General features: G+C 43.0%; 1 pseudogene; it reads left to right on the forward strand.

Annotated features, from left to right (window-relative positions):
- LOC122676039 overlaps positions 1–10,600 on the forward strand; it is a 70,277-nt pseudogene extending 59,677 nt beyond the window's left edge.
- The last annotated feature ends 433 nt before the right edge of the window (positions 10,601–11,033 follow it).

Raw genomic sequence — 11,033 nt, forward strand, 5'->3', positions numbered from 1 at the left:
CTCTGTTCACACAGACTTCTCTGGGTTGAGCAGCTTGCCTCTCTGGTTATGACTGTTGTTAACGATGCAGACAACATGGTCCCTTGACACAAGACAATTTTGTCAGCTAGTGTTCAACTGAAGAAATCATGATTTGCTTTCATGCTAGAAGGGGAGAAAGATTATCTGAAATGTACTCTCTTAAGATATTGGTTTCTGATGTGGTAACTTTCTTAAGTATTCACTTGACAAATATTAAGCATTTTAGGCACTTAGAACAGAATGAAGAACTGAAGAGCTGCTTCTTAGAACAAGGAACTAAACATTCCTGTTCTTGTGATGCCTACATGCTCATGGGGAGAGATTATCAATGTTGATTTTAGTATCTTTAATTTTTAATCCTAGAGTTGCCCTGATTTAGATGTGTCTCCATTTATTGGCTTTACCACTCGAGTGCATGCGTGCTTAGCCGCTTCAGTCATTTCTGACTTTTTGCAACCCTATGGACTGTATCCTATCAGGCTCCTCTGTCCATGAGATTTTCCAGGCAAGAATACTGGAGTGGGTTGCCATGCCTTCCTCCAAGAGATCTTCCTGACCCAGGGATTGCACCCATGACTCTTATGTCTCCTGCATTGGTAGGAGAGTTCTTTACCACTAGCGCTACCTGGGAAGACCACACTTGAGTACCTTGTCACTATTTGAATATATCTGCTTACTGCCTGATCATGTTTTTTTACATATTCCTGAGGCAAAATTCTTGCTATGCCAGAATCTCCCAAAGTAGATTTTATGAGAACAGACAGTAATAAATACTGGTATAGGAAAGAGAAAGCTTTTAAGAGCATGATTCTCCTGAGAACATTTTGTTTCTTGGCAAGTGTGTATATGTGTTCTTGTGAATGTATCTGGGTGCACAGATGATGTGTCTCTTGGAAATTTTGGGTATAGAGAGACTATCTTCTTTCTAAGTCAATCCTAATTTTAAAGAACATTTTCTTGACCAATTTAGTTGCAAAAGCAAACACTTGAAAGATTCCAGTAACAATTTTTTGAGCAGAAAAGATGGCCCCTGCTTGCAGCTTGGTTCAGTGGCAGACACTGAAATGTGGCTTGGCTCTGTCCCTTGGCTTAGTACTAGGATGTTATGTTCCACTAGAGGCTCTGGTACCTTTCCAGAAATGCGCCAAATCAGACACAGACTTGCTGGCAGCCACAGCAGAGGGATTTTACTGATCCATGCCCAGCTCTCAGGAGGTAACTGGCAAGAAAGAAGAAAGCAAAACAAGCAACCAAATCCCTACACACCTAATAAATTTGACTTGGAAATTTTGCCTCAAGGCTAATTTCACTCTCTTTTTATATCTGTTTGTTGGGAGCTCATTTCTCATTTTTTCTCTAAACTCTTCCTTTTGACTTGGAAATTTTGCCTCAAGGCTGTCAAAGAGTAGGAATAATAATTTCATTTTCTCCAAGACAAGTTCGTTGGCACTGAGTCTTTAATGTTGAAAAAACATATCTGATTATCACCCTTTTAAAAAAGTCTTGCCATTCCCAGGGTCAAGTGACTCGGCTCCTTGAAAATGAACTTGGTTTATGCCACTCCTGGCCAAAACTAGGCCTTCAGGTCACATGACTTGCTTCCAAGTTAGGGGTAAAGCCTTGAAATCATGTGTATCTACTTTGCTGTAAGACATTCCTTTGATTATTTGAATCTCCTCTGCCAGGAATAAGTCAGTTTGTCTCCATTCTGTCTGAAGTTGTGAAGCTGGGATTCCACTGGCGAGTTGGAATGTAGATTAAGTTCTGCTTGGTTTCTTAATGAAGCTAGGAGCCCTTAGAGGGTAATCTGGTCACAGCTTCTTGCTGCCCTCTGGTGGAGAGATGGATATTGAAGAAGCCACAACTGAGAAATTTGATTTCTCAGCAAAAGCTGTCAAGGTGTCTATGCAAATGTCGATGGGGAAATAATTACACTTAAAGCTATTAAGTAATACTCTATTGTGAAGCTAAATGTTATAATAAAAATATATACTGAATGGAGTTTAAATGGTTGCTCTAAAAGAGTCTGATTTCTCAATAATGGGATCTTTAATTCCACTCTCTTTTTATTTATGCTTGTTGGGGACTCATTTCCCTTTTTTTTTCTCTAAACTCTTCCTTTTCATCAACCATCACTTTATGTATCTTTACATGATAATTATAAGATTCTTGTAAGGGGTTATTTTTACACATTTCCAAAAAGGGAAAATCAGTATTTGACCCAGGAAAAGTATAATCCTTCTATCCTCCAGACTTTAAACTGTGATTTATACCTATACATTCAGATAAAAATCCAAACCAAAACTCACTTCAGGAATTCAAATGAAACATGTTAGCCTTATATCTTCTGAAAGTTCTAAGTGCAAGTGAGAGGTAATCTCCTTAAGACTTTTGCATGAAGTACTTTTTAAAAGAAAATAGGCTTTCTTTTTACAGACCTAAAAATGTCAACATTTTAAAAAATTATAATCAGGTAGAAGAGTGCGTTTTAAATTAAAACCTCTGATAGGATGCCTTTTATTTATTTATTTTCTTCATTTATTTTTATCAGTTGGAGGCTAACTACTTTACAATACTGTAGTGGTTTTTGTCATACATTGACATGAATCAGCCATGGATTTACATGTGTTCCCCATCCCGATCCCCCCTCCCACCTCCCTCTCTACCCAATCCCTCTGGGTCTTCCCAGTGCACCAGCCCCGAGCACTTGTCTCATGCATCCCACCTGGGCTGGTGATCTGTTTCACTATAGATAATATACATGTTTCGATGCTGTTCTCTCAAAACATCCCACCCTCGCCTTCTCCCACAGAGTCCAAAAGTCTGTTCTGTACATCTGTGTCTCTTTTTCTGTTTTGCATATAGGGTTATCGTTACCATCTTTCTAAATTCCATAGATATGTGTTAGTATGCTGTAATGGTCTTTATCTTTCTGGCTTACTTCACTCTGTATAATGGGCTCCAGTTTCATCCATCTCATTAGAACTGATTCAAATGAATTCTTTTTAATGGCTGAGTAATATTGAATGGTGTATATATACCACAGCTTCCTTATCCATTCGTCTGTTGATGGGCATCTAGGTTGCTTCCATGTCCTGGTTATTATAAGCAGTGCTGCGATGAACATTGGGGTGCACGTGTCTCTTTCAGATCTGGTTTCCTCAGTGTGTATGTCCAGAAGTGGGATTGCTGGGTCATATGGCAGTTCTATTTCCAGTTTTTTAAGGAATCTCCACACTGTTCTCCATAGCGGCTGTACTGGTTTGCATTCCCATCAACAGTGTAAGAGGGTTCCCTTTTCTCCACACCCTCTCCAGCATTTATTGCTTGTAGACTTTTGGATAGCAGCCATCCTGACTGGCGTGTAATGGTACCTCATTGTGGTTTTGATTTGCATTTCTCTAATAATGAGTGATGTTGAGCATCTTTTCATGTGTTTTTTTGGCCATCTGTATGTCTTCTTTGGAGAAATGTCTGTTTAGTTCTTTGGCCCATTTTTTGATTGGGTCATTTATTTCTCTGGAGTTGAGCTGCAGCAGTTGCTTGTATATTTTTGAGATGAATCCTTTGTCTGTTGCTTCATTTGCTATTATTTTCTCCCAACCTGAGGGCTGTCTTTTCACCTTGCTTATAGTTTCCTTTGTTGTGCAAAAGCTTTTAAGTTTCATTAGGTCCCATTTGTTTATTTTTGCTTTTGTTTCTAATATTCTGGGAGGTGGGTCATAGAGGATCCTGCTGTGATTCATGTCGGAGAGTGTTTTGCCTATGTTCTCCTCTAGGAGTTTTATAGTTTCTGTTCTTACATTTAGATCTTTAATCCATTTTGAGTTTATTTTTGTGTATGGTGTTAGAAAGTGTTCTAGTTTCCTTCTTTTACAAGTGGTTGACCAGTTTTCCCAGCACCACTTGTTAAAGAGGTTGTCTTTTTTCCCATTGTATATCCTTGCCTCCTTTGTCAAAGATAAGGTGTCCATAGGTTCATGGATTTATCTTTGGGCTTTCTATTCTGTTCCATTGATCTATATTTCTGTCTTTGTGCCAGTACCATATTGTCTTGATGACTGTGGCTTTGTAGTAGAGCCTGAAGTCAGGCAGGTTGATTCCTCCAGTTCCATTCTTCTTTCTCAAGATTACTTTGGCTATTCGAGGTTTTTTGTATTTCTATACAAATTGTGGAATTATTTGTTCTAGTTCTGTGAAAAATACCGTTGGTAGCTTGATAGGGATTGCATTGAATCTATAGATTGCTTTGGTTAGAATAGCCATTTTGACAATATTGATTCTTCCAATCCATGAACACGGTATGTTTCTCCATCTGTTTGTGTCCTCTTTGATTTCTTTCATCAGTGTTTTATAGTTTTCTATGTATAGGTCTTTTGTTTCTTTAGGTAGATGTACTCCTAAGTATTTTATTCTTTTTGTTGCAATGGTGAATGGTATTGTTTCCTTAATTTCTCTTTCTGTTTTCTCCTTGTTAGTGTATAGGAATGCAAGGGATTTCTGTGTGTTAATTTTATATCCTGCAACTTCACTATATTCATTGATTAGCTCTAGTAATTTTCTGGTAGAGTCTTTATGGTTTTCTATGTAGAGGATCATGTCATCTGCAAACAGAGAGAGTTTCACTTCTTCTTTTCCTATCTGGATTCCTTTTACTTCTTTTTCTGCTCTGATTGCTGTGGCCAAAACTTCCAAAACTATGTTGAATACTAGTGGTGAGAGTGGGCACCCTTGTCTTGTTCCTGATTTCAGGGGAAATGCTTTCAATTTTTCACCATTGAGCATAATGTTTGCTGTGGGTTTGTCATATATAGCTTTTATTATGTTGAGGTATGTTCCTTCTATTCCTGCTTTCTGGAGAGTTTTAATCATAAATGGGTGTTGAATTTTGTCAAAGGCTTTCTCTGCATCTATTGAGATATTCATATGGTTTTTATCTTTCAATTTGTTAATGTGGTGTATTACATTGATTGATTTGCAGATATTAAAGAATCCTTGAATTCCTGGGATAAAGCCCACTTGGTCATGGTGTATGATTTTTTTAATATGTTGTTGGATTCTGTTTGCTAGAAATTTGTTAAGGATTTTTGCATCTATGTTCATCAGTGATATTGGCCTGTAGTTTTCTTTTTTTGTGGCATCTTTGTCTGGTTTTGGAATTAGGGTGATGGTGGCCTCATAGAGTGAGTTTGGAAATTTACCTTCTTCTGCAATTTTCCGGAAGAGTTTGAGTAAGATAGGTGTAGCTCTTCTCTAAATTTTTGGTAGAATTCAGCTGTGAAGCCATCTGGTCCTGGGCTTTTGTTTGCTGGAAGATTTCTGATTACAGTTTCAATTTCCTTGCTTGTGATGGCTCTGTTAAGATCTTCTGTTTCTTCCTGGTTCAATTTTAGAAAGTTATACTTTTCTAAGAACCTGTCCATTTCTTCCAAGTTCTCCATTTTATTGGCATAGAGCTGCTGGTAGTAGTCTCTTATGATCCTTTGTATTTCAGTGTTGTCTGTTGTGATCTCTCCATTTTCATTTCTAATTTTGTTGATTTGGTTCTTCTCCCTTTGTTTCTTAATGAGTGTTGCTAATGGTTTGTCAATTTTGTTTATTTTTTCAAAAAAACAGCTTTTAGCTTTGTTGATTTTTGCTATGGTCTCTTTAGTTTCTTTTGCATTTATTTCTGCCTTAACTTTTAAGATGTCTTTCCTTCTACTAACCCTGGGGTTCTTCATTTCTTCCTTCTCTAGTTGCTTTAGGTGTAGAGTTGGGTTATTTGTTTGGCTTTTTTCTTGTTTTTTGAGGTAAGCCTGTAATGCTATGAACCTTCCCCTTAGCACTGCTTTTACAGTGTCCCATAGATTTTGGGTTGTTGTGTTTTCATTTTCATTCATTTCTATACATATTTTGATATCTTTTTTGATTTCTTCTATGATTTGTTGGTTATTCAGAAGCGTGTTATTTAGCCTCCATATGTTTGAATTTTTAATGGTTTTTTTCCTGTAATTGAGATCTAATCCTAATGCACTGTGGTCAGAAAAGATGACTGGAATGATTTCAATTTTTTTGAATTTTCCAAGACCAGATTTATGGCCCAGGATGTGATCTATTCTGGAGAAGGTTCCATGTGCACTTGAGAAAAAGGTGAAGTTGATTGTTTTGGGGTGAAACGTCCTATAGATGTCAATTAGGTCTAGCTGGTCCATTGTGTCATTTAAAGTTTGTGTTTCCTTGTTAATTTTCTGTTTAGTTGATCTATCCATAGGTGTGAGTGGGGTATTAAAGTCTCCCACTATTAATGTGTTACTATTAATTTCCTCTTTCATACTTGTTAGCATTTGCATTACATATTGCGGTGCCCCTATGTTGGGTGCATATATATTTGTAATTATTATATCTTCTTCTTGGATTGATCCTTTGATCATTATGTAGTGTCCTTCTTTGTCTCTTTTCACAGCCTTTATTTGAAAGTCTATTTTATCTGATATGAGTATTGCGACTCCTGCTTTCCTTTGGTCTCCGTTTGTGTGAAATATTTTTTTCCAGCCCTTCACTTTTAGTCTGTATGTGTCTCTTGTTTTGAGGTGGGTCTCTTGTAGACAGCATATATAGGGGTCTTGTTTTTGTATCCATTCAGCCAGTCTTTGTCTTTTGGTTGGGGCATTCAACCCATTTACATTTAAGGTAATTATTGATAGGTGTGGTCCCATTTCCATTTACTTTGTTGTTTTGGGTTCACGTTTATACAGCCTTTCTGTGTTTCCTGTCTAGAGAAGATCCTTTAGCATTTGTTGAAGAGCTGGTTTGGTGGTGCTGAATTCTCTCAGCTTTTGCTTGTCTGTAAAGCTTTTGAATTTTCCTTCATATCTGAATGAGATCCTTGCTGGGTACAGTAATCTAGGTTGTAGGTTATTCTCTTTCATTACTTTAAGTATGTCCTGCCATTCCCTTCTGGCCTGAAGAGTTTCTATTGAAAGATCAGCTGTTATCCTAATGGGAATCCCTTTGTGTGTTATTTGTTGTTTCTCCCTTGCTGCTTTTAATATTTGTTCTTTGTGTTTGATCTTTGTTAATTTGATTAATATGTGTCTTGGGGTGTTTCGCCTTGGGTTTATCCTGTTTGGGACTCTGGGTTTCTTGGACTTGGGTGGCTATTTCCTTCCCCATTTTAGGGAAGTTTTCAGCTATTATCTCCTTGAGTATTTTCTCATGGTCTTTCTTTTTGTCTTCTTCTTCTGGGATTCCTGTGATTCGAATGTTGGGGATTTTCACATTGTCCCAGAGGTCCCTGAGGTTGTCCTCATTTCTTTTGATTTTTTCTTTTTTCTTCCAGTAGTCTCAAGACTTCTCCAACTATACAGCACTGATAATAAAACTTCTAGGTTAATGGTGAAAAGATTCTCCACCGTGAGGGACACCCAGAGAGGTTCACAGAGTTACATGAAAAAGAGGAGAGGGAGGAGGGAGATAGAGATGAGCAGGAGGCGAAAAAGGGGAACTCAAGAGGAGAGAGACAGATCTACACAGTACTCTGTTCCCAAAGTGTTCTCCGTAGCCCAGACACCAACAAAGATTCACAGAATTGGATTGGGAAAAGAAGGGGAAAGGAGGAAATAGAGGTGTTCTGAGGTAGAAAACAGAGGGTCAAAAGTGGGAGAGGGTAATCAACACACTCCTGAATAGAAATGGGAACTGAATATTGGATTCTTAAATGTCTAAAATTTATATCACATACTGAAAAACAAAGATTAAAAATCTAGCATAGAGGTTAGACTCTTTAAAATACAATATTTAAAAACAAAAACAAAAACACACAAAAAATTTAGAAATATATATGAAGTTTGGTTTAAAAATAGGGCTTCTCTCTTTTTTTTTGCAAGGTTATAGTGAAATGAAAATGAAAATTAAGGAATAATAGAGGAGTATTAGAGTACTTTAAAAGGAAATAAGAGAGAAAAACAAGAAAAAGAAAAAACAAGAAAAAAAATTTTTTTTCCCTAATTAAAAAAAATCGTAAAAATATATGAAAATGAAATTTAAGGAGTAATGGGGGAGTAATAGGGAATTTTAAAAGAAAATAACAGAGAAAAAATAAAAAAGAAAAGGAAAGAAAAAAAATTTTTTTAATTTAAAATATATATATATATGTATCTAGGAATTTCTCTGGTGCTGTTGTGGTCAGTGTGGGTTCAGTTCAGTTTCATATAGCTCCTCATTCCAGCTTACACTTCTTGATATCTATAGGCCCCTTCCAGTGTAGTCGGTGTTACCTACAGGGATTTTAATCTGTTGCACCGGTCCTTTCTGAAGCGGTTCCCTTTGTTTATTTGGCTTCTGTTTGCGGTCTCTTCCATGTCTAATTTCCGCCCTGACACAGGCAGGCGGAGGTGATCTCTTATTTAGGTTCGCTACTTCACTTCAGTCCTGCTATGGGGAGGGCGGGGCACTGCAGACAGATATCGCTGTGTTTGGGGAGCACTCACCGTGTTCCAGCCACACTGGGTTTGCCCCTGCTTACGGGTGTCTGTGCTTTCCCGTCTACACTGCTCAGGCTCCCGGCTGCTCTATAGGGAGTGTGCCCTGCGTTGTGTGCGGTTCCAGTTTTTGGGTACTCCACAAAAGCGCAGGCTCCACAAAAGCGAGGACTCGGTTGTGCCTGCGTTTTGTGCCTTCCCCGGCTTGAGCGGCTCAGGCAGCCAGGAGCTTGACAGGCGCACTCTCCCCGGGGTGCGGCGCACCCTCTCCCCTCCACGGCCCCAGCCTCAGTTTCTGCGCGCGCTGGTTGGGGTGCCAGCGGCTTGTGTTTGTTCTCAGGAGCTGGCCTCTAGCCGCGACCCTCCCGGCAGCGGATGTCGACCATCCAGAATCTCAGGACGTCTTTGGATAGAAACTGGAGGCCTGTTTGCAGTGTGGGAGTGGATGCCATCTCTGGGGCAGAGTTTGTCCCTTTCCCCCCCCCCCCCCCCCCCCGCCTCCTACCTCTGGCGGGGATGGGCCGGTCCGCTGCAGGCTAGCTCTTCTCTGGAGTTTCTCAGTCCCTTTGTTTTGCGAACAGCCGGCGGTGTGTTCAGGCTGGTTAATTTTCTCTCTTGCTATCCCACAGTTTAAAAAAGCTCCTGCGCCTGGGTGAGCGTGCTGAGGCGGCTGCAGTGCAGGCTTCCAGCCCCACCATGCCGTGGCCCCTGTTGCTGCTACTGCTGTTGCTGGCGGCAAGCAGGGCCCAGACCACCCGGCCCTGCTTCCCCGGGTGCCAGTGCGAGGTGGAGACGTTCGGCCTCTTTGACAGCTTCAGCGTGACACGGGTGGACTGCAGCGGCCTGGGCCCCCACATGGTGCCCGTGCCCATCCCCCTGGACACAGCCCACCTGGACCTGTCCTCAAATCGGCTGGAGACAGTGAACAAGTCCGTGTTGGCAGGGCCGAGCTACACCACGCTGTCCGGCCTGGATCTCAGCCACAACCTGCTCACCAGCCTCTCGCCCACGGCCTTCTCCCGCCTCCACTACCTGGAGTCGCTTGACCTCAGCCACAACGGCCTGGCCACCCTGCCCACCAAGAGCTTCACCAGCTCGCCCCTGAGCGACGTGAACCTGAGCCACAACCGGCTCCGCGAGGTCTCCGTGTCCGCCTTCGCCACCCACAGCCAGGGCAGGGCGCTGCACGTGGACCTCTCCCACAACCTCCTCCACCGTCTGCTGCCCCATTCCTCGCGGACTGGCTGGCCGGCGCCCACCATTCAGAGCCTCACCCTGGCCTGGAACCGGCTCCGCGCCGTGCCCGACCTCCGGGGCCTGACCCTGCAGCTACCTGAGCCTGGACGGGAACCCGCTGGCAGCCATCGGCCCTGGCGCCTTTGAGGGGCTGGCGGGCCTCACTCACCTGTCGCTGGGCAGCCTGCAGGGTCTCCCCCAGCTGGCGCCCCACGGCTTCTACGAGCTGCAGGGCCTGCAGGTCCTGGACTTGTCCAGCAACCCCAGGCTCCAGTGGGCGGGACCTGAGGTGTTCTTGGGCCTGGGCTCCCTGCAGGAGCTGGACCTGTCGGGCACGGGCCTGGTGCCCCTGCCCGAGAGGCTGCTCGTCCACCTCCCCGCACTGTAGAGCATCAGTGTGGGCCAGGGCGTGCAGTGCCGGTGCCTGGTGCGGGAGGGCACCTACCCACGGCAGCCTGGCTACACCCCCAAGGTGGCCCTGCACTGCATAGACACCCAGGAGTTAGCCGCCAGGGGCTCCAATACCTTGTGACGAACGGTGCGGCCTGGGGCCGTGTAACAGACTGTGCCCTGGGTTTCCTCAGGTCCTGGGTAATTTATATTTTAATGTGCCAATGCCCACAGGGACTCTCCATTCCTGTGTGGCAGCATCATTGAAAGAGAGGCTTTGAACCTGGGACCCACACCCAGGAGCAAAGTCTTGCCCCTTTGTCTATGTTGCTCCCCAGACCATAAGCCAAGGGTCTTCGATGCCAAACCAGACAGCAGTCCCCTGCTATCCTTCCCCATTTGTCCCCAAAGTGCCTTCCCTGAGGCCTGGACCAACCTGACCCTGTGACAGGAGGGAGGCGGGAGGGAGGTCCAGCCACTCAGACTTCTTCTGTGACATAAATCTCTCTTTGTTCTGGCCATGTGAGGCCTACCTCATTCTTTTTTCTTCCCGTAGAACTCTGGATAGGACTTCAATTGTAGAAAGGATGGGAGAAAAACATCAAGCCCACTTCCTCATGTGACAGATGGGGAAACTGAGGCCCAAAGAAGAAAAAACTGTGTTCAGAGGTCTTACAGTGGCAGAAGCATGAGTGAACTCAGTGTCCCACATGCCCGCTCAAAGGGCCCGGTTGCACTTTTCTCTCTTCTCTAAATCATGCCCTCCCTCTCCCCTTCCTGGGCTCCCCCTTGCTTCCAAGACTCACATCCTCCCATTTGTACCCTTTCCCTGTCATCCCCAGGAGGGCAGGCCAGGGCCTCGAGGGTGGCACTCTGGGCCTGGTAACTAGCTGTGGCTCAGGCTAAGTCAGTTCACCCTAGAGG

The sequence above is a fragment of the Cervus elaphus genome, chromosome 19, assembly GCF_910594005.1.
Source record: "Cervus elaphus chromosome 19, mCerEla1.1, whole genome shotgun sequence".
Taxonomy (NCBI): Eukaryota; Metazoa; Chordata; class Mammalia; order Artiodactyla; family Cervidae; genus Cervus; species Cervus elaphus.